Source organism: Fukomys damarensis, unplaced genomic scaffold, assembly GCF_012274545.1.
Source record: "Fukomys damarensis isolate Sample0158 unplaced genomic scaffold, DMR_v1.0_HiC HiC_scaffold_7, whole genome shotgun sequence".
Lineage (NCBI taxonomy): Eukaryota > Metazoa > Chordata > Mammalia > Rodentia > Bathyergidae > Fukomys > Fukomys damarensis.
The window spans coordinates 13,980,434-14,000,554 of NW_022900919.1; the positions used below are offsets into that span (position 1 = coordinate 13,980,434).

At 46.5% G+C, this 20,121-nt stretch overlaps 1 long non-coding RNA gene across 1 annotated transcript in view; it reads right to left on the reverse strand.

Annotated features, from left to right (window-relative positions):
• Positions 1–20,100, reverse strand: part of LOC104860026 — a 29,548-nt gene extending 9,448 nt beyond the window's left edge. Inside the window, exon 1 of the long non-coding RNA XR_004516189.1 lies at positions 19,192–20,100. This is a non-coding gene — a long non-coding RNA (uncharacterized LOC104860026). The remainder of the gene's footprint in view (positions 1–19,191) is intronic.
• Positions 20,101–20,121: the final 21 nt, after the last annotated feature.

Sequence of the window (20,121 nt, forward strand, 5' to 3'; positions counted from 1 at the left end):
GCTATGTAGTTCAGGCTGGTTTTGAACTCACTAAATGGCACAGGCTGGCCTTGAATGAGTAGTGACCCTCCTGAGGCAGGATGAGTAGTGTCTGTGTGTCAGTTTATTTGTCTGTAAGAGGGGCCTAGTAATAGTACCTGTATCATAGGGCTTTTAGGCAACATGAACAAGTTAACACAGGTAAATAAATGCTTAAACTGGTGCTGGGCCCATAGCAACTCCTCAGCTGGATAAGGCTGTGATCCAACATTTTACTTATTTTTGCATTGCTGGGGGTCAAGTTCAAAACCTTGTACATACGATGGTAAATATGTACTCTAGCACTGAGCTACAGTCCTGTCCCCCCAATCTTTTTTTTTTCTTTTTCTTTTTGTTACCGGGGATTGAACTCGGGTCCTTGGCCACCAAACCACTGAGCTAAATCCCCGGCTCCAATCTTTTTTTTTTTCTTCTTCTTCTTCTTCTTTTTTCTTTTTCAGACAGGGTCTTGCTATATAGTTCAGGCTGGCTTTGAACTCTCAGGGATCTTCCTGCCTCTGCCTCTTGAGTGCTGGGATTATAGGCGTGTGCTACCATGTCCACCCTGCAGTCTTCCATATATTTATTTTTGCAGGACTGGGGATTGAACCCAGGCAAACACTCTTAACACTGAGTCACATCCTGCCCCTGCTTTTATTCCATTTTGAGACAAGTTCTTGTGAAGTTGCCTACACTGACCTCCAAGTTCTGGTTCTCCTGCCTCATTCTCCCAAGTAGCTGGTATTATAGACATGCACCACCACGTTCAACCTGACTTCTTATTTGTCACAGGGAATGTCGGAGAGCAGCTTGCCTACAAAGGGACATTGGCCAGTGACAGAGCCAAGAGTAAAACTTGATGGTCTCCCAACTCCCAGTCTAAAATATTTTCTGTTTACTTTGGGCAAAAGTGTTTTCTTCCATTGTGATATAAAATTAGAAAGAAATGAAGAAAAACCTTCTTTAGGGCAAATAAAATGATACTCAGTTCAAATTCAATTCTGTGGCCATTTCCTGACATCTTGAAACTTCCTCTTCCTTGGAAATAGGGCAAGGACAGACAACACCATGTGCTTCATAGGGTTCTTGTGGTAAGCTGTGGTATTCCTTACTAAATGGTAATAACTAACAGTAGGATAGCACGGTTATGATTAAAATTCACACATTCAACTCACCAGGTAGCCCAGTCCTGTGATCCTAGCCCTCCGGGAGGCTGACGCAGGAGGGTCTCAAGTTCCAGCCCCACTTGAGCAACTTAGCCACTTAGTGAGGGATGTAGGTAAATGCAAAGGCCCTGGGTTGAATCCTTAGTATTTATTTTTTTAAATCGCAATATGATCATTGCCTCTTTTACTTTTAGGGTAAATCCTAGTGTATATAATTATAATAGTAATACATACAGACTCATTTTTGGTATAATTATTTTTTTAAAAAAAACTATTTGTTTTCTTTTCTTTTTTTTTGTTACCAGGGATCAAACTCAGGACCTTTTGCTTGCTAGGCAGGTGGCGGAACCACTACACTAAATCTCCAGTGGTAGCAACTGCTTTACGATGAACAGAAGTGTAAGCATAAATTCTCTGATATTAGGAGTACAGAGGAGCTGTTCTTATGAATGTAATCATGAAATGTCATGGTAAATAAGATTGGTTTCTAAGTGGGGAAGTATTACTTGTGATCAAGAATAGCTGTGGGGCCGGGCATGGTGATGGACACTTGTAATCCCAGCATTTGGGAGGCTGAGGCAGGAGGATCGCTGTGAGTTCGAGACCAGCTTGGGCTACAAAGTGAGTTCCAGGTCAGTCTCAACTACGTAGTGAGACCCTGTCTTAAACCCCCCTCAAAAAAAAATAGCTGTGGGGTCATCAGGAAAATGCACAGTGAGAACCTAAAAGTGTCAGCAAGGGGGACATCTGTGACCCCACAACTCCAGGGAGAAGCACAGAAAAATAAAGTCACAAAACAAAACAAAAAACTTAAAAAAAAAAAGAAAAATGAAGTCACCTGGGAAATGTACAGTGGCTTCTCGTACAGGTGGACACTCTTACTCTGCTAGCTGTGACTCGCTGGGCAACACGACGCCCCCAGGGTAAGGGCTTCATGCAGTGTTAATCACTGAAAAAGAGCCTTTCTAGTTTCTGAGGGTCAGAAGCCGAGACAGACCCAGATGGAGTGGGTATGGCCACACAAGGAACCCAGTTACTCAAGGGCCAAATGCCAGGATCACGAGATGGAGACAGAGGCCAGCATGGGCAACTTAGGGAGACTGCCTCAAAATTATCAAGGGAAATCGGTGGGACAGGGCACAGGCAAGTCCTGGAGGGGTGGCCTGGGCTTCCCCACAGCACAGGGCCTGGCTTTGCAGGGAAGGACCCCAGCAGAGGACGGGAGGGAAGGAGAGAGATCCCTGAAGGTAGGGAATTACCCATTTTTTTTTGTTTGTTTGTTTTGCTTTTGATACCGGGGATCAAACTCGGGTCCTTGGGCTTGCGAGGCAGGCGCCGGAACCACTGAGCCAAATCCCCGGCCCAATTACCCATTTTTATATGCCCACATCTGGTAAGTAAGCACATTGCTGTTGACAAGTTACTTTTTTTTTTTTTTTTTTTGGTACTGGGAATAGAGGCCAGGACCTTGGGCTTGCAACAGAGGTGGTGGAACCAGAGCTAAATCCCTGACCCTTTTGACAAGTGACCTTAATAGGCAAGTTTTTCAAAATGGGTTTGTTGACCTGTGTGAAGACCAACTTTGTCTGTCAACTTTGTTGGGTCACAGTGCCCAAATATCTGGTCAAAAATTACTTTGGATTCACCTGTGAGAGTGTTTTGGGGATGGAAGTATTATTTAAATAGATGGACTTTTAAAGATGTGCTATATGCATTCACCGGCTCCCCATGAGGATTTATCATTACGTACTGCAAATATGTACTGATAAAAATTAAAAACATGGAGTTTTTTTAGTAAAGCCAATCACCTCCATAATGTGGGTGGTCCTAGAAAAGACTCCTCCTTCTCCCCCCCAACCTCAGGCAAGAGAAGAAAACATTTGGGAACTCTGCTAGATGTCTTTTTTTTTTTTTTTTTTTTTTTTAGCAGGGTCTCATTATGTAGCCCAGGCTGGCCTCAAACTCATGGCAATCCTCCTGCCTCAGCCTCCTGAGTGCTGAGATTACAGGTTTGTAGGCTTTAGAAGATGTCCTTTGGACCTCAGCCACACATTGGCTTTCTTGGGTCTCCAGCCTGCTAGCCTTCCTGGTAGACACTGGACTCCCTAGCTTCCATAAACACAATACAGTCCCTGAGGACAATATTTATAAAATACATACATTCTATGCGTCTGCTTCTCCAGAGCATCTTGACAAACAGCCCTACTTCCGTGTGTCACCCAAACCACAAGCTTCATGTCTGGAGGTTTCTTCCCTGGGTTCATCACTGCAAATGGGATGTTCATGTTAAAAAAAATAGCTTATGCATTAGCCAGGAAAAATGGTACATGTGTGCAATTGCAGCATTCTGGGAGGCTGAGGCAGGAGGGTGGCAGGGAGGGAGGGAAGGAAGGAATGAAGGAAAGGTCGGTCCTGGGTTCAATCCTCAGCACCAAAAGAAGTTCCTGCACGGCTTGTTAATACTGGACAAAGGAGGGTCAGCGATTTAGCTCAGTGGTTCTGTCACCTGCCTCACCACGGCAAGGTCTTCAGTTTGATCCCCGGACCAAACAACAACCAAACTGGGCAAGGGGCCCTAAGGCACAGCAGCCACACCTCCAGGGTAACAAGAGGGAAGGTGCACGTCCTGGCTCCCGGGGAAGGTGAATCCTGCAGCAGCCCTGCGGTGAGCAGAGGAGCTGGGCCCCTCAGCACACAAGTTAAATCTTCCATTACTGGAAAATGTGAATCAACTCAAGTGAAACAGTGTTCTGCCAGCTTGCAAAACTTAATTATGTTTTTAACTCCATAAATTAGTTCCAGTAAAGCTGTTTCAAAATTCCCAGCTTCCAGTTGGACCCGACAGAAAATCGACTTCAGGAACGCAAACTTCTGATGGTCAGGAAATGACCTGCGTTTCTTAAGTTTCCCGGAGGTTAGGTTTAGTGCTTTACATTTTTGTGTCCTTCCTCGTGCAAGCCGTTCAGCTTTCTCTTACGCAAGACACCCAGAACGTCCCCAAAGAGGAAATCTACAGGCGGAGGGAGAGTACGTGGCTTAACTTTTTTACCCTTGCAGAGTTAAGAAAAACATGTGAGCATCAGGACAAAAGCCCTGCGCTTGGACTAAATATATCCGGGCAGTATTTGCACTCCACCCCTCTCCAGAGCCAATCGCGCGGTGACAAACAGCTCAGAGGCCCCCTGGGACCTTGCTCTCCTGGCTACGTTCCTTCCCCAGCCCTGCGGCTCCTGCCTCGCGCTCCCCCTGGGCTGCAGGAGGCCTGCAGGGGTTAACGCATCTGCCCGAGTCTGGAATTCGGCACCACCTGGCCTGCCGCGTGAATGACCCCTTGTTTCCCCAGCGGGCGGGCAGAGCAGGGTTCGGTGGTGTTAATAACAGAGGCCAAGTAGACCTGTCCCCACCCCGCTTCACCAGCACCAATTTTCTGAAACTGAGTGCAGAAGCGGGGAAAGGGGAGACTGTGTTTCTCCTGCGCCGGTAGCCAAGGTTACTGCCTTTGAGTCGGCCAGCAGGGACAATGGATTTGAATGTACTGGCCACAAACAGAAAGAGACCCGGAGCCTGGGCCCGTTTTATCCCGTGTCACGGGGCCAGAAAATGAAGCGACATCGGCTTCGAGGCTGCACTCGGGCCTGGATTTTACCTGTAGCGCCGACGTTTGTGGAAATGAAATTTCTGCCTGGTAATGTGCCCGTGGGACCGTCCCTGAGGCCGGGCGCCGCCTGTGCCACCCTCCCTTCCGCTCCGGAGATGGGGGCTGGTCCGCATCGCGCTGTGGGAGTTTCTCCTCCTCTCGTTTAAGCACGTCTCGGTCCAAAAGCTGAAAGCCGCACTCTAAAGACGCTTTACTCCCATCCTGCAAGGGCATTTGTTGTACACAAAACGCGCAACACTTGATCGTTTTTGTGCTAGTTTCTTTTGACTGGCGTACATTTTTAAGTATTTAAAATACCCAACAAGAGGGCCGGGGTTTTTAGCTCAGTGGTTCCGCCGCCTGCCTCACAAGCACAAGGTCCCGAGTTTGATCCCGGTACAAAAATACAAAAACAAACCAAAAAGAAAACTGTGGAGAAAAAAAAAAAATGCGGAAAGAAAAGGAGGAAATCCGGGTGTGGGTTCAGGTTTAACATCTGAGAGGTCACATTGAATAGAGCCCTCAAGAGATTCCAAGTCCCTCCCACTTTGAAAAAGGACAAGGACAGTTGATATTGAGAACGGAAGCAGGAACATGGAGATTAAACACGGCGCTTAATAAAATGCCAGCAGAGGGCTTTATCTGAATCGATATCAATCAGGCCTCCTCTCTCCATGAATGGAGACTCAGGCAGATTTTGAATTAGAAAGAAACAAAATTCTTTTGAGTTAATGTTATAATGCAGCAAACTGAGTGTATTTCTTAGCTTGTGGGTGACCTGAAAATAAAGCCAAGTATCGAAATATTTGCCTTCGTCCTTGGAAGCTCTCGAAAACCCACAGATCAGCGAGGCCCGGCTCCTGCAGACAAACGCGGTGACAGCAGCCACTCAGAAATGGCCGTGTCACGGCCGCGGGGGCTTCCCGGGAGAGCCCCTTCCCTTCCTTCGCAGCCCAGAGAGGCTCTGTTTGCCCAAGCCGGGTTCACGGCTCCGATCTGGCCGATCTTGTGATCAAGCCAGCTGGCCAGATGTTCCAGGGACGGAGGGAGCAGTGGAAAGACTCAGCCCTGCGCTGTGCAGTGGGGTCGCAGGCTCCCAGCCCAGACCCGAATCCAGCCGCCTAGCTTTCGCTAGGACCTGGTTAGCACCACCACTTTCGGGGCTGTCCTACTGAGTCTGTTTGTGGAAACCAGGTCCTCAGTACTCTTGAGTCCTCCCCAGCGGATGGCAAGTTCATTCTGCTGTCTCCAGGAAAGGTGGTTTGCACGGCTGATTGATTTTCCTCCACTAACTAGAGCAGTGTGGCCACAGTTTAGTAACTATAAGTTGCCTGCCCTTGAGAATCCTTGTCGGTCCTGCAGTTGTCAGTCACCCCGAAAGGAAGGCTGGGAGTTAGTTCTTAAGGACAAAATGTGCCAGGATCAGCTCAGAGCTCCTAACAGCCCTAGTATTTCTGTGAGTTAGAAAAGGACGGGTGTGGCCGGCAAAACAAGTGAGTGACTTGAAGATCCCAGGTGAGGACAGCGTGACAAAGGCCTCGAGTGCTATTTGCTGATGTCCCTGCGTGTTCGAGGCAGACAAACACTTTGCCTGGACTCCCCGTTGCCGTTTCGAAGACAGGAATGCCACTTTAGGGGCTGAGAACTTGCGGGTGCTCAGAAAGGGGCTCGGTTCTGCCAAGCCCGCAGGAGATCCTTAATCAAATGATGTAAATCTAGCCCCCCACCCCCGCTAAGAGGAAAAAGAATTTAGAATTCTTTCTTGAAAACGGAAGCTTTCTTAAACAAAGCTCTGGAATTACAAGCAGCGTGATGTCTGAAATACAATACGGTTTGATTGTCTCTGTGGATTTCATGTGCGACAGAACGTCAGTATTTTACTCTGGACACGTGAACAGGGATTTATCTATCTCAGGTGTTTAGAAGGGAAAGAATGTGTTTATTCACTCATCTGGATAGCACTGGGCAGCAGTAGGCCTAACCACTTTCTTCTGAGGCTCCGTTTTGTGAGACGGGTCTTATTTCCACACAGCAGACACCATGGTCAGACACAGGTGCTGCGGACAAAGCTCTACTTGGCTGTGTGTGTCCCAGCAGGGTGAGGGGTGGCTGTGTGAATTTGAGATCCTACGCGGCTCCAGGAGTCTGGGTATTGTATGCACAGCCAACCAAACACAGCAAACACTGGAACAGACATTCAGGGTGAAGTTGAATCTGCGTAGTCTGTTTAAGGACAAGGCTTGGAATCCGAATCATTTGCTAACCTCTTTGTGGTTGTTTTGTTTTTTTGTTTTGTTTTGTTTTCCTTCTACCCATTCCTCTTCCTGGAACTACTTTGGAGTATTTACCCTAGGGTCAAACCCTCAGATATCTAGAAGGGACACTGAAGATCATGTTGATAAGCAAAGCAGACAGATTTAAGAAAAATGGAAGCAAGGCAATGATAGCACACATTTGTAATCCCAGCACTCTGGGTGGCTGAGGCAGGAGGATGGAAAGTTGGAGCACAGTCTGAGCAATTTAGTGACTTAGTGAGACCCTGTCACAAAAAAGGGGGCCACGGTGCCAGTGTGAAGGTTCTAGTTTCGATTCTCAGTATCATCAATGGGGGTGGATGGGAAATGGAGAGAGCGAGATATATTTTATGTGTTTAATCACAGAGACAACTTTTTATTTTCAGTATAAAATGGGCTTTTTTTATTCTTGAAAGATGCTTTAATGCCTTTCTTCCTCCATCCCCCATACTGAGGAATATTTCACTTCCAGAAAAGTATCTTCTAGCCAGGCATGGTGGCCCATGCCTGTCATCCCAGCACTCAGGAGGTTGAGGCAAGAGCATTGCTAAGAGTTGGAGGCCAGCTTGGGCTACATAGTTTGAGTTTATCCTGAACTACAAAGTGAAACCCTGTCTCACCCCCAATCTTCTTTCTTTCTTTCTTTCTTTCTTTATTTTTTGGCACCAGGGATCGAACTCAGGTCCTTGTGCTTGCCAGGCAGGTGGCGGCACCACTGAGCCAAATCCCTGGCCCTTGTTTTTGTTTTTCTGAGACAGGGTCTCACTATGTAGCCCAGGCTGGCCTCCAATGGGGCACTCCTTCTGTTTCAGCCTCCTGAGTGTGGGGACCACACCCATACACCACTAAGCCTGCTTTCCAAGAAAATTGTTACAGATTCAGGACAAACGAAAATCACACTTGGTCCTAGTGGAGAATGTAGAGGCAGTGACAAAGTGAAACCTTATGTCCCTTGACAGTGGCAGCCACATCCTGGCAGCTGGCACCGCATGATCAGGACTGCCAGTTTGAGAGGGAGACTCTACACAGACAGACACCTGCTGTGAGGGGCTGGGCATACGAAGATGAAAAAAGATCTTTGAATATGAAACAGTTTACGGACTAGAAAATTAAACCTGCACACGCACACTTAACTACAAGTGTACTATGACAGTAAATGACCGAGCTGTCTGGGAGCCCAGGAAAGACCAAATCCGCTGCAGGCAGGTGGGCAAGGCGAGGCTTAGAAAGGTTCCAGAAGGTTCCAGAGGTGAGCTGAGCTGTTTTGGTCCTTGAGCCAAACGGGCACAGCCTATTATGTATGTAGAAGGGTGGCCAATGTGGTGAAAATTTGAATTTGGAAAAGCTGGTCTGTGTGTGTATTAGGATAAATACAAATCTAATAACTCTCCCTAATACAGAAAGTGGGAGGAAAGGCTTTCCTCCCTTTGTTTCAGTGCTTATTTTAGACAACTTAGTTTTTGTTTTTTATTTTTCTCACTGTATCACCCAGGCTAACCTCAAACTTGGGGTGATCCTCCTGCCTCAGCCTCCCCCAAGTGTGAATGCAGGGGATTACTGGCTGCAGACAATATGTAAGGGTAAATTCATCCTTTGTCCCCTTGAGAAGTATGTAAATCTATTTAAAAGTTAAATAAGCCTCTGGCCAGCTTTACAAGTTGGGGGATGTCTTTGTCAAAGTCTTGGGAACTTTCTCTTTGAAATGTAATCAGCATCAACACAGAAGGTGGGTCCCTATTTCTGTTTCTGTGGGAGGCCAGGAGGCTACTCTGACAGGTGAACTTCTTTAAGTTACAAACCTGACTTCTGTTGTAAAACTGTTTAGTCTTCGGGGCATGGTAGGACACAGCTGTACTCCCAAAACTCTGGGAGGCTGAGGCAGGACGACCAGAAGGTGGAATTTATCGATTTTTAAAGACCCGGTCTCAAAAACAAAAAGGGAAGGGGGTGTAGCTCAGTGCTAAGGCCTGGATTAATGACCCAATAGTGTATCACACACACACACACACACACACACACACACGCACAAAACACAAGCAAGCAAAAACTTTTTTTTTTCCTTTGGTTCCTCCTCCCCTTTGGAGAAAAAGAATTAGCGGGCATTACCAGCTACCAATTACCAGGTGAATTCCGGATGACCTGGGGATAAAGGTGCTGGCTGGTCCCCTTGTTTACTGACGTTGCCTATGGAAATGGGTGTCTGCCTCGCTAGGCAAAAGCAGGGAAACTTCTTTCCATCTTTTATCTGCCTGGGCATGGGGCGCACTTTGGGTTAATGCTTATTCAGTAACAACTGTTTTTTTCTTTATAGAGAGGTTTATTGGGCTGGCAAGAAATTGTTCTTACGGACTTCTGTCAGCTAGGTTTGCGCTCTACTTTGAGGTTAGCATCTAAACATGCTGTCCACTAGCAGGGACACAAACGTGCAAAGCATATGCACAACCAAAGTCTGCATGTAGATGAGGCAGGGAGCAGGAGAGAGGATATCACACCTTCCCTGACAGAGCTGACCGGAAGACGCCAGGATCCCTCCCTGGTCCACTGGGCAGCGAGCCTGGCTCTGCAGTGCGGGGCTTAGGGTTTCCCAGCTATGGCAGGCACCTCAGCAATTAATCTCCTGCTGTCTGACTCTCCCTATTTGTAAACAGGAGGACACAGAGGTCTCTACCTTAAAGCACAGTGGGAGAATACAGAGCCTAAATAGATGTTAATTAGTTTTATTTAGCAACATTTTTTTTTTTTTTTTTAAATCGAGGATCGAAGTCAGGATCTCCTGCTTGCCAGCCAGGCGCTATGCTGCTGAGCTAAATCCCTGGCCTATTTGGGGGATTCTTACAAGCAGAAATATTTCTGGGGTACCAAAATGAAACAAAGTTCCCGTCACTGAAGGAATTAACAACTTAAACATTTGGCACCCACCTACATACCGAGGCCTTTATTTTTATTTCAAAAATTTGAGATACCGAGGCCTTTATTTTTATTTCAAAAATTTGAGATAGGCTCTTCCTAAGTCTCTAAATCGCCCAGGCTGAGCTCGAATTTGGGATCTTCCTGCCTCATCCTTCTAGAGTACTGGTATTACAGCTATGCGCCCACCCCCAAACCCAGCTTTTAATGATTATAATGGTACTGTAAGATCGGACCTGGGTATGAGCCAAATTTTCAAGGAAAAGAAAAAGCAGGCATTTTTAAAACATCGTAACAGGGCCAGGGGCCGTGGCACCAGGCTTGGGTTCGCGCCCAGCACCGCACATGGCGGGCGTACAGACCGAGAGGGGAGCGTTACCCTAACAACTCCGTGTGCTCATACGGTTTCCATAAATATCACGGCCCAATTTAGATCCCAGGGATTCTTTTGGAGCTGGTTTGACAGGAAACAACAGAACCCCTATCGAAAAAACAACCACGTTAGCACCAACTTTGCAGCCCTAAGCCAAGGTAGGGAGGCAAAGGCCGCAAGAGACCCTGCATCTCCCAGCTGCAGCTCTCCCGAGTTCTCTCCAGAACATCTCCCTGAAAGGACTTTTGTGGTGCTCTACGATGAGTAAATACTGACAGGGGACACACTTAAATACAGCCACACACCGCAAGTTGCTTTCTGCTAAGCTCAAGGCTGCACAATGCGCTTTTTTCCTGGCGCCCTAAAAATAAACCTCAGACGCCATCTTGGAAACAAACTATTACAAACTGGAAACGAGACTCCTGGAAGGGAGGGCGGGGGCGGTGGTATCCAGGCAACAGAGGCTCGGGCCTCGCTGCGCAGCCGCACTCCGCCCCCGCCCCCTGCCGCGTCCATCCGCTGCGGCGGGCAATGGAAAATTACCTCAGGTTCCTCTTAAAGGCGCCATACGTTTCCTGCCCAAAACTGATAGCCCTTCCTTGCGCCTCCTGGGCCGAACAAAACCGAATGTGAACCAGATTCTACATTTTATCTTCCCAGCGGAAATAAAATAAATTTGAAGCCAGTTCCCAGGTCTAGTCTGTAACTGGGCAAATGTTGGGATGAATAGGATTCCTAAAAAAATAAGTACGAACTCTGGCGCAGTTACTGGACTTAGGGAGGGGACAAAAGGAATAGCTACTTGAATAAAATCAACACTGTGCAGCAGGTTTAAAAACGAATGGATTCTGCAGCTAACAAAATCCTCTTTGACAGATGGATTGATACATTATAGCATCCTAAAAATTACCAGAAAATGGGTCAGATTTATTTAAGAAGTAAAGCAGGATCAGAAAACTTGTCCTCTCCTTTTAGGTCAATTCTTAAAGGAGAATAAATCTATAAGATAACCTTCCCCACCCCGGCTTACTAGTCGTCAGCGAAATGTTTTTTAAATAAATTGTATTTTATCCTAGTCCTCCTCATGCCCCCTATGTACAGAAGCTGTTTCCATTTTTCCTATTCTCACTTTTTTTCACGTTTTCCTCCCTCCTGTTCCCCTTGCCATTTGAACACTTTCTTCCTATTTCCCAGCATCCATTATACATTTCAGTCCTTATGCCCACTTTGTTTCTCACACCAGAGAAACAATGCGGTCTTTAAACGTGTGTCCATTTTATTTCACTCAAGAGTGTGGTCTCAAGGTCCATCTATTTAGCTACAAATGTCTGAAGCTCATCCTTCTTTGTGGCATAGTGCTCCATTTCACTAACAACAAAAACACACATCTTCTTTATCCACTCATTTGTTGCTGAGATTTGGGCTGTTTCCAAGTTTTAGCTATTACAAACTATGCCGCTCTAACATGGGTGTGCATGTATCACTGTAGTGTGATGCTTTAAATTCTTCCGGGAAAATACCAAGAAGTATAGCTGGGTCAAATGGAACCTGTAGCTTTAGTTTCTTGAGAAACCTCCGTACTTATTTCCACGGTGGCTGCACCAGTCTACACTTCCAACAATAGAAAAGGGTTCCTTTTTCCCCACAGCCCCACCAGCATTTGTTATTGATTTCTTTTGTTGGTACCAGGGATCCGAACTCAAACTCGGGCCCTTGCATTTGCAAGGCAGGCAGCGAAACCACTGAGCTAAATCCCTGGCCCTGTTATTGATTTCTTGATAGCAGCCATTCTTTATGGAGTGAGATGGAATCTCAGCTTTGTTTTAACTTGTATTTCATGGAAAAAAAAAAAAAAAAAGGCTGGGGACTTAGCTCAGTGGCACCATACCTGCCTGCCAAGCACAAAATCCTGAGATCAATCCTCAGTACAAGATTAAAAAAAAAAAAAAATTAATTTGCATTTCATGAATGACCAGTGATGTTGAACGGTTTTTTTTCATATATCTATTTGCTGTTTCTAATTTTTCATCTCAGAGGTGTCTTTTTATTTCCGATGCCCAGTTTTGGATTGAGTCTTTAAATTCATGGGGTCTGATTTTTTTTTTTAAGTTCTTTATATATTGTAGATAATAGTCCTTTATCTGAACACCTGATAAAAATTTTTTTCTGCTCTGTTGGGAAGTTTCTCTTGCTGTGCAAAAGTTTTAATAAGATGAGATCCCACTTGATTCTCTGTCGTATCTCCAGTGCAGTCTGGGTTTTGTTCATGAACTCTTCGCCTATTCCCATGTCTTCAAGAATTCTACCTATTCTCTCTTCCAGCAATTTAGTGTTTCTCTTTTAATATTTAGATTTTTAATCCATTTCAATTTTGGGTTAGTGCATGGTGAAGGAAATGGGTCTAGTTTCAATCTTAGGCATATGGAAAGCCAGTTTTGCCAGCACCATTTATTAAAGAGGCTATCTTTCCTCCACAGAGGGTTTGGCTCTTTTGTGAAAGATGAAGTGGGCTGGGGATTTAGCTCAGTGGTTCTGCTGCTTGCCTCACAAGCACAAAGACCTGAGTTCGATCCCTGGTGCAAAAAAAAAAAAAAAAAAAACTTCTAAAAATATACTTATAAAAAAGGGCTGGGGATTTAGCTCAGTGGTTCTACCGCCTGCCTTGCAAACACAAGGTCCAGAGTTCAATCCCCAGTACCCACTCCCCCAAAATGATGAGGTGGCCGAGTGTGTCTGGAGTTGTTTCTGCATCCTGTAGTCTGTTCCATCGATTCTCAGGTATGTTTTTTGCCAGCACCATGCTGTTTTTATCATTGTGGCTTTATAGTATCATTTAAAGTCAGGGATTGTGATGCCCCCTGCCTTGCCTTTGTTGCCCAGAATTGCCTGTTTTTCTAGGTCTCTTATGGTACCAAATGAATTTTAGGATTTGTTTTTTTCTAAGTCTATGAGATACGCTGTTGGAATTTTGATTCGGATTGCATGGAGTCATAACAATTTTGGAAGTATGGCCATTTTCACTATATTGCTTCTTCCTATCAAAGAACAAGGGATGGCTTTCCATTTCCTGATATTCTCTTTAATCTTCTTCAGGTGAGAAGTTACTGTGATTTACAAGTTCAGCAGCAGTCCACGGCTGTCTTTCCGGTAAGAACAGACTGGCAACATGCTGCACCTCGGGGTTTTTGCAGTGACCACACGGGATTTGCTCTGCTGCTCTGCTGAATCTCACCAGGAGTGTTTCTTGGAAGGCCTCGTTGAATAAAAACAAGTATGGGGCTTCCCCGGGGAAAGCTGTGGACACGCTCGGTCTCTTCTGTGCATCCCGAAAGAAGGGTCGGCCTGCGCACACCCACCTGCTCTGCTGGGGGCAGAGGCGTCCTCCCTCCAATGGAGCTGCAGGGGAGCAAGCGGGCCAAGGGCCTAGGCCCAGGACGATGGGCACTTGGTCTCCACCCGGACATGCCCTGTCCGGGGTTCTCCACCATCACACACCTCTGACCTGAAGCTGTCACACCCCCTTTCCTCCCCAGGGGCGGCCACTAGGATGGTGCTCAGCTTGTGGCCTGGAGATTAAAGAAGTGACACCTCATTGTACTGTCCCTCCACCATGGGGAAAGTTAATTGCAAGGGATGCGAGTGTGCCCACAACACTGTCACCCTCCCCGAGCTCCAGGGACAGGACCCAGGGTCCCGGCTCAGTGGCTTTGAGACAGACACTTGAGGCTGTGCCTGCCTTGCGTGGCCTCCGCTTCCTTCCTGCTATAAGACCAACAGATCCAAGGGCTGCCTAGCAGCTGGCAGGGCACAGGCGAGACCTGGTCCCCACTGCCTTCCCTGACAGGACCATGCAGACCTGAGCAGGACGGGTTCGGAGTCAGACGGGACTGCGCGTCCCTCAGCCAGGGCCTGCGGCGGCTGAAGCCAGCTTTGCATTCATTAGACTTTACCTCTCTTGCCCAACTAGAACAGATTTTGAAAAAAGCAAAGGGCTTGACATATGGCTTTAAAAATGGGTTAACAATTTTAGCAAGCAGAGTTGGGAGGCACCGGTTGTCTGTATAATAAAGACGATAAATTGCATTGTTCATAAAATTACCTAAGAATTACTGGATCTGAATGTAGGAAGATGGGGTTTGGGAAGTCAGTTATTAGGTAGTACTAGCACTGAAGAAATTACATCAAATACGAAATTCTATTGGACAATTCTTTTTTTTTGACACCAGGGATCGAACTCAGGACCTTGCATTTGCGAGGCAGGTGGCAGGAAATACGAATTTCTAAATAATTTTTAGTTTTTGTTGTTGTTTTGGTACTGAGGATCAAAACTAGGATCTTTGCACTGAGCTACATCCCTGTCCTTTTGATTTTTTACTTTAAGCCAGGTTCTTACTAAGTTGCTAAATTGCCCAGGATGGACTTGAATTTGGGATCCTCCTGCCTCAGTCTCCCAAGTGCTAGTATTACAGGCCTACATCTTATCCAGCTTACCTTTTTTTCTTGGTAATACAGTTTTCGGAGGCTGGGCTTGTGGCTCAGTGACAGAGCCCTTGGCTATAGTACTTGGGACATGTATGAAAAAAATATTGCTTGTTTATCTGAAATTCAAATTTAAGAGGACAACCTGTATTTTTATTTGCTAATCTAGCACTTTGAGGGTGGACCCAAAGGCACATGTAATTAGGTTTCTCCCCTAGCATTAAAATGGCAAATATCAAAAAGCTTCCAGCTGGGCGTGGTGGCACATGCCTGTAATCTCAGCACTCGGGAGGCTGAGGCAGGAGGATCGCTGTGAGTTCGAGACCAGCCTGGGCTACATAGTGAGTTTCAGGTCAGTCTCAACTACATAGTGAGACCCTGTCTCAAAAAACTAAAGAAAAAAAAGCTTCCAGTTCCCCAGCCATGATGAGATGACGGACACAGCACACAGGTTTGTTGCTCCAATAAATAACAGGCACCTCCTAGTGCAGCTGGCACCATATTCTGAGCCCTGACTGTTAATCTGTCTGTTCATCCATTCATGCAGCAATTATTTATCAAGGGCCTGCTTTGTGCTCCGCATAAATTCTGGGAGAACAGGACAAGCAGTAAAAACCCTTGTCCTTGAACAGGCCTTATTTTTGCCAAGAGGACTAACTATAAAATGACAACTGCCATAAAGGGCTGGGTGTGGTGGTGCAGGTCTTCAGGCCTAGCACCAGGGAGGCTGAGGCAGGAGGACTGCGGAGTTCGAGGCCAGTCTGGGTTACAGCGAGACTTTCTCTCAAAATATCAACCCCCCCAACACACACACACACACACACACAACTACAGGGAAGGAATCCTACCTGGGCGGAGGTGTCTAAGGACTAAGGAAGGAGTGGGGACTGAGGAGGATTTGATGAGCTGATTTCTAAGGAGACGAAGGTGGCAGAGAAGTCGGGAAGGACAGAGAGGGAAGTACAGGTGCAAAGGCGAGACATGGTGGACCCTGGATTTTAAAAACTAAACAAGCTGACAAGTGCAAAAACAGCAAAAGGGGCTGGGGATTTAGCTCAGTGGCACAGTGCCTGCCTCATAAGGGAGGTCCTGAGTTTGATCCCTGGTACCAAAACAAACAAAATCCCTCAAACACAAACCCGAGTCTCTTTTACAAATGGATGCATCTTCTGCTTTGCTTTTTATATTTTATTTTTAAAAATCTTTTTTTTTCTATTGAGATCAGGTCCTGCTCTACAGTTCAGGCTGGACTCGAACTTACTATGTAATCTAGGTTAGCTTTTAACTCTAGGAATCCTCCTACCTCAGCCTTCTGAGTGCTGCAGCAGCTGCGAATTTGAGACCAGCCTGGGCTACATAGCGAGTTCCTGGTCAGTCTCAACTACATAGTGAGACCTTGTCAAAAGAGAAAAAAAGAAAAAAGAAAAAAGATCCTTTTTTTTGCCCCGTGACAATGCCCACAGAATACATTCTTAGATGTGAAATTTCCGGATCCACGAGTTACTACATTTAAATTTAAATTTCTTTTTGGTACTGAGGGTGAAACCCAAGATCATCCTGGCACTGAGCTCCATTTGCAGTCCATTTTATTTGTTACTTGGAGACAGGTCTTGCTCAATTGCCTGGGCTGACGTTGAACTTGCAATGCTCCTGTCTCAGCCTCCTGTGCAGTTGGGATTAGAGGCTCTGCATGTCCTGTTTGATTTGAGTGTGTAGGTGTTTACTTAACAGATAGAAGAACAAGGAGCACATTTGAAGGAGACAGTGGCAGAGGAAGAGCAAATGGCTCAGGGACCCAGGCTAGGGCTGGAGACTGTCAGGAGGTGACTTCCCCAGGCGGCGCTGGGGGAGGCAGAGGAAGGGTCCCAAAGCAGAAGGGCAGAGAAGCACCACAACGGCAAAGCTCTGAGGCAGAGAAGGGGTGTCACAAGTTTGGCCGTGAGGAGCTGGACCCCGCACTTGTGTCACCTGCCTCCCAGCACAGAGCACAGACCAAGGGCGGAACTGAGTGAGGAGCCTGGGGGAGCCTGGATGTGGATGCGGAACAGCCATGCTATGGGCCGGATGCCCACGCTGCCCGCTTACCGGCCTTGAAGTCACAGAGGACAGGAGACCAGCTGGAGACGACCTCAGTCACTTCTGGCAGGGCTGAGCTAAGGGGCAGATTTACAAGATCTCTTCCTTTCACTGGGGGGAAAAATGGCCCTTGAGAGAGCAGGGACGATGTTGTCAAGGGTCTTTGAGATAATGACAGACAGAACTTTTGTAAATGGTCTGAAACGTACACAATGTTAAAAAAATATGGAATAACTGCCTTTTGCTTCTATAATTTGCTTTGCTTAACAAAAACACCCAAGGTTTCACCATCGAATCTTAAAGGCATGTAGCCCCAGTTTAAAATTAACAGATTCCTGAGGTGCTAAGCCGCATCCCAGGATGAGACCAAATGTTCGACCTAACAGTTCCTGAGCTGTACAGCACTCTGCAGGGCTGGGGATTTAGCTTAGTGGTTCTGCCGCCTGCCTTGCAAGCACAGGGGGTCCTGAGATCAATCCCTGGTGTACCATAAAAGTGATGAGACGAAAGGAACATCACCAGCCCTGCTTTCCTACCTCTGACCCCTACCTTTGTGGGCTGAAATAGCTAAACATCCTGAAAGACACTGCTCCACCTGGGTTAACACTGTACCGTCTTGTGACCATGACTTGATAGGAACTGTGGGAACTAGAGTGTCTTATTACCTAAACTCAGGTCGTGACTGCAGAACTCACAAAAGGCAGATTGTCACCCAGTCCAGGGTGGATCATTTGGCACAGCTCTTGTGCAGACCAATCCTTTGCTAGCAAAGTAAACTTTTTAAAATTTTACCCTCTCTTACTTCTGTATATGCGTCATTTACCAGTTCCTTCTGCGACAATAAGAACAGTTTTCTTCTTTGCCTTCCCAGCTTCTTTACTAGAAGCAGATATGAAACCCTGCATAGAGGAGATGGGCTTCTAAGAGCTTTAGCTTCCAAAAGCCATTCCTTGTCAGTTGCCCCTTAAAAGAACTGTAGCATAAAACAGTCACTTGTTTTTCTGCCTGGGGAATCAGCTGTGCAATCTGAATGACAAAACAAAAGGCTCTAGAGATGCTTGGAAGGACACAGTGAATCCCTGGAAACAGTCTGCTCTCACGCCCGATGCTGGTGTAGCTAAAAACCTTCTCAGCTTCATTGCTGTGTACCTGTGGAAGCCTCTGCAGAGTTACTTGGAGGTTTGAATTAAGACTCCAAATCTGTAGCCCAAAAGATAAACACTAGGCCAGGGCTACTATCGCCAAAGGGAAGCTCTTCTGGAATAATCATCATTGCCGCTGTGGTAGTTCTGAAAGCTCCACAGCCTTTTCGATAGATCCTACTTCTCCATCCTAGTGGGATGTACTTTATATCATGTGCAGTAATTAGGAAAAATTTTATTTCAATGAGATTAGCAACACAGGGGCATTCAGAATTGCTTATTCCTAGGCCTGGGTGATTAAGCACAGCGGTACAAGTGTGAGGCCCCAAGTTAGATCTCTGGTACCAAAAACAAAACAAAACAAAAGAACTGCTAGTTCCCAAGGAAGAGGCACTGCATGGCCTGAGATGGATTTAAGATGATCACGTACAGCTTGGCTGCAAATCGACATTTCCTCACACTTAAATTTGTGAGTCCCACTTTGTACTTCCGTGATTGCTAAATCACTTTCAGAGAGCAAAGGAATGATTCTGGGAACCATGGTTTTGGAATAACAGACTCTTGTACTTTCCTGGTAGGGAGTATCTCAGCGTCATAAACACCAAACTAGAGGAGAAACCATGGAAGTATTAGCTCACCTTTCTTTGAAGCCTCCTGTTTCTTGCTCTGTGGCTAATAAAAGCAATGGAATGTGGTGTGGTGGCATAGACCTGTCATTTCAGTACTCTGGGAGGCTGAGGCAGGAGGATCCTAAGTTTGGGCCCAGCCTGGGTAATTTAGCAACTTACTGAGACCTTTTTAAAAAATTGAAAAAACTGGGCCTGGGATTTAGCTCAGTGGTTCCACTGCCTGTCCCGCAAGGGCAAGGACCTGAGTTCAATCCTGGGTAACCAAAGCAAACCAAACCAAACAGAAAACTAGTTTATAAACTTGCTGCCCAAAACTATAGATCATAAATTTACTGCTCAATTGAAAGCAAGTATGAGCAACGGGTTTCTCAAACATTCCACATACACACAGGAATGAACTACTATAGTTAAAAGGCAAAGAGGTCTCTGTTCACAGACTGACAGTGCAAGGAGCCCTTCTGAAAATTTACCTCGATGCAAGAGTGGAATTCTGGTCCTTACTGGTCAAAACAGCCACACAGGAGAGAAGACACCAAGAACGGGTGCTCACAGCTTTCACAACCATTTGTATCCATTTAGGGGAGTGGCTGCAAAATCAGATAGGATTTGATGTCAGGTGGGCTCCTTACGCAAAGTAGAAGGCTCCAGATGCAATAAATTAACCACACCATTTGAGGGCCAAACTATCATAGTCTATTAAAATTCACATTCACTGTTAAGTCTTATTTTACAGAAACATGCACAAAAGCTTTTTGTTTTTGGCTATTTGCTGTGCTGGGAATCAAATGAGGGCGTTGGTTGTCTATGGCAAGTGCTCTACCCAGAGGGTCACCTGCACCCCTACCCCGGCCCTAACGTATCAGCTTTTTTCCCCTTTGGTGTAAAGGGATTGAACCACCTCTGCGGACCTTTTTCTTTTCTTGAGACAGGGTTTATAGGTTTCACCCCCGACTTGAACCTTCTTACACTAATAAACACTGTACGTGTCTGAATGCAAAACGTAGGTCACAAGAATTACGAGAATTTCAACACGTACAGACGCTAAAGGTTTAATGATCGCTATTCCTGATGGTGACCTCCTAGGTTCACGTTTCCCATTGAGAATAATCTGCTTTAGGGTCAGGACCTTTTCCGTGTGCGGGTCTGGGACCCGGGAGCCAGGGACTCATTAGAGGGCGGTGTCTGTACCCGCTGCGGAGGACCCTCCTCGGGGCCCTGGTTCTTTAAAGAAGTGTGTATTAATTAGGCCCCCAAACTTCTCGGTGCTGCTTTAGTAAAAGGAGGACACCCCCGAGCCCCGCGTCACCGACAGGGCCCTGGCTTCACCAGCGAGCTCCCGTCCACCCCGGCGCCCTGCCCCGCGCGTCCTGGCGCCCGTCTCCTCCTCAGTTCGGCGATCG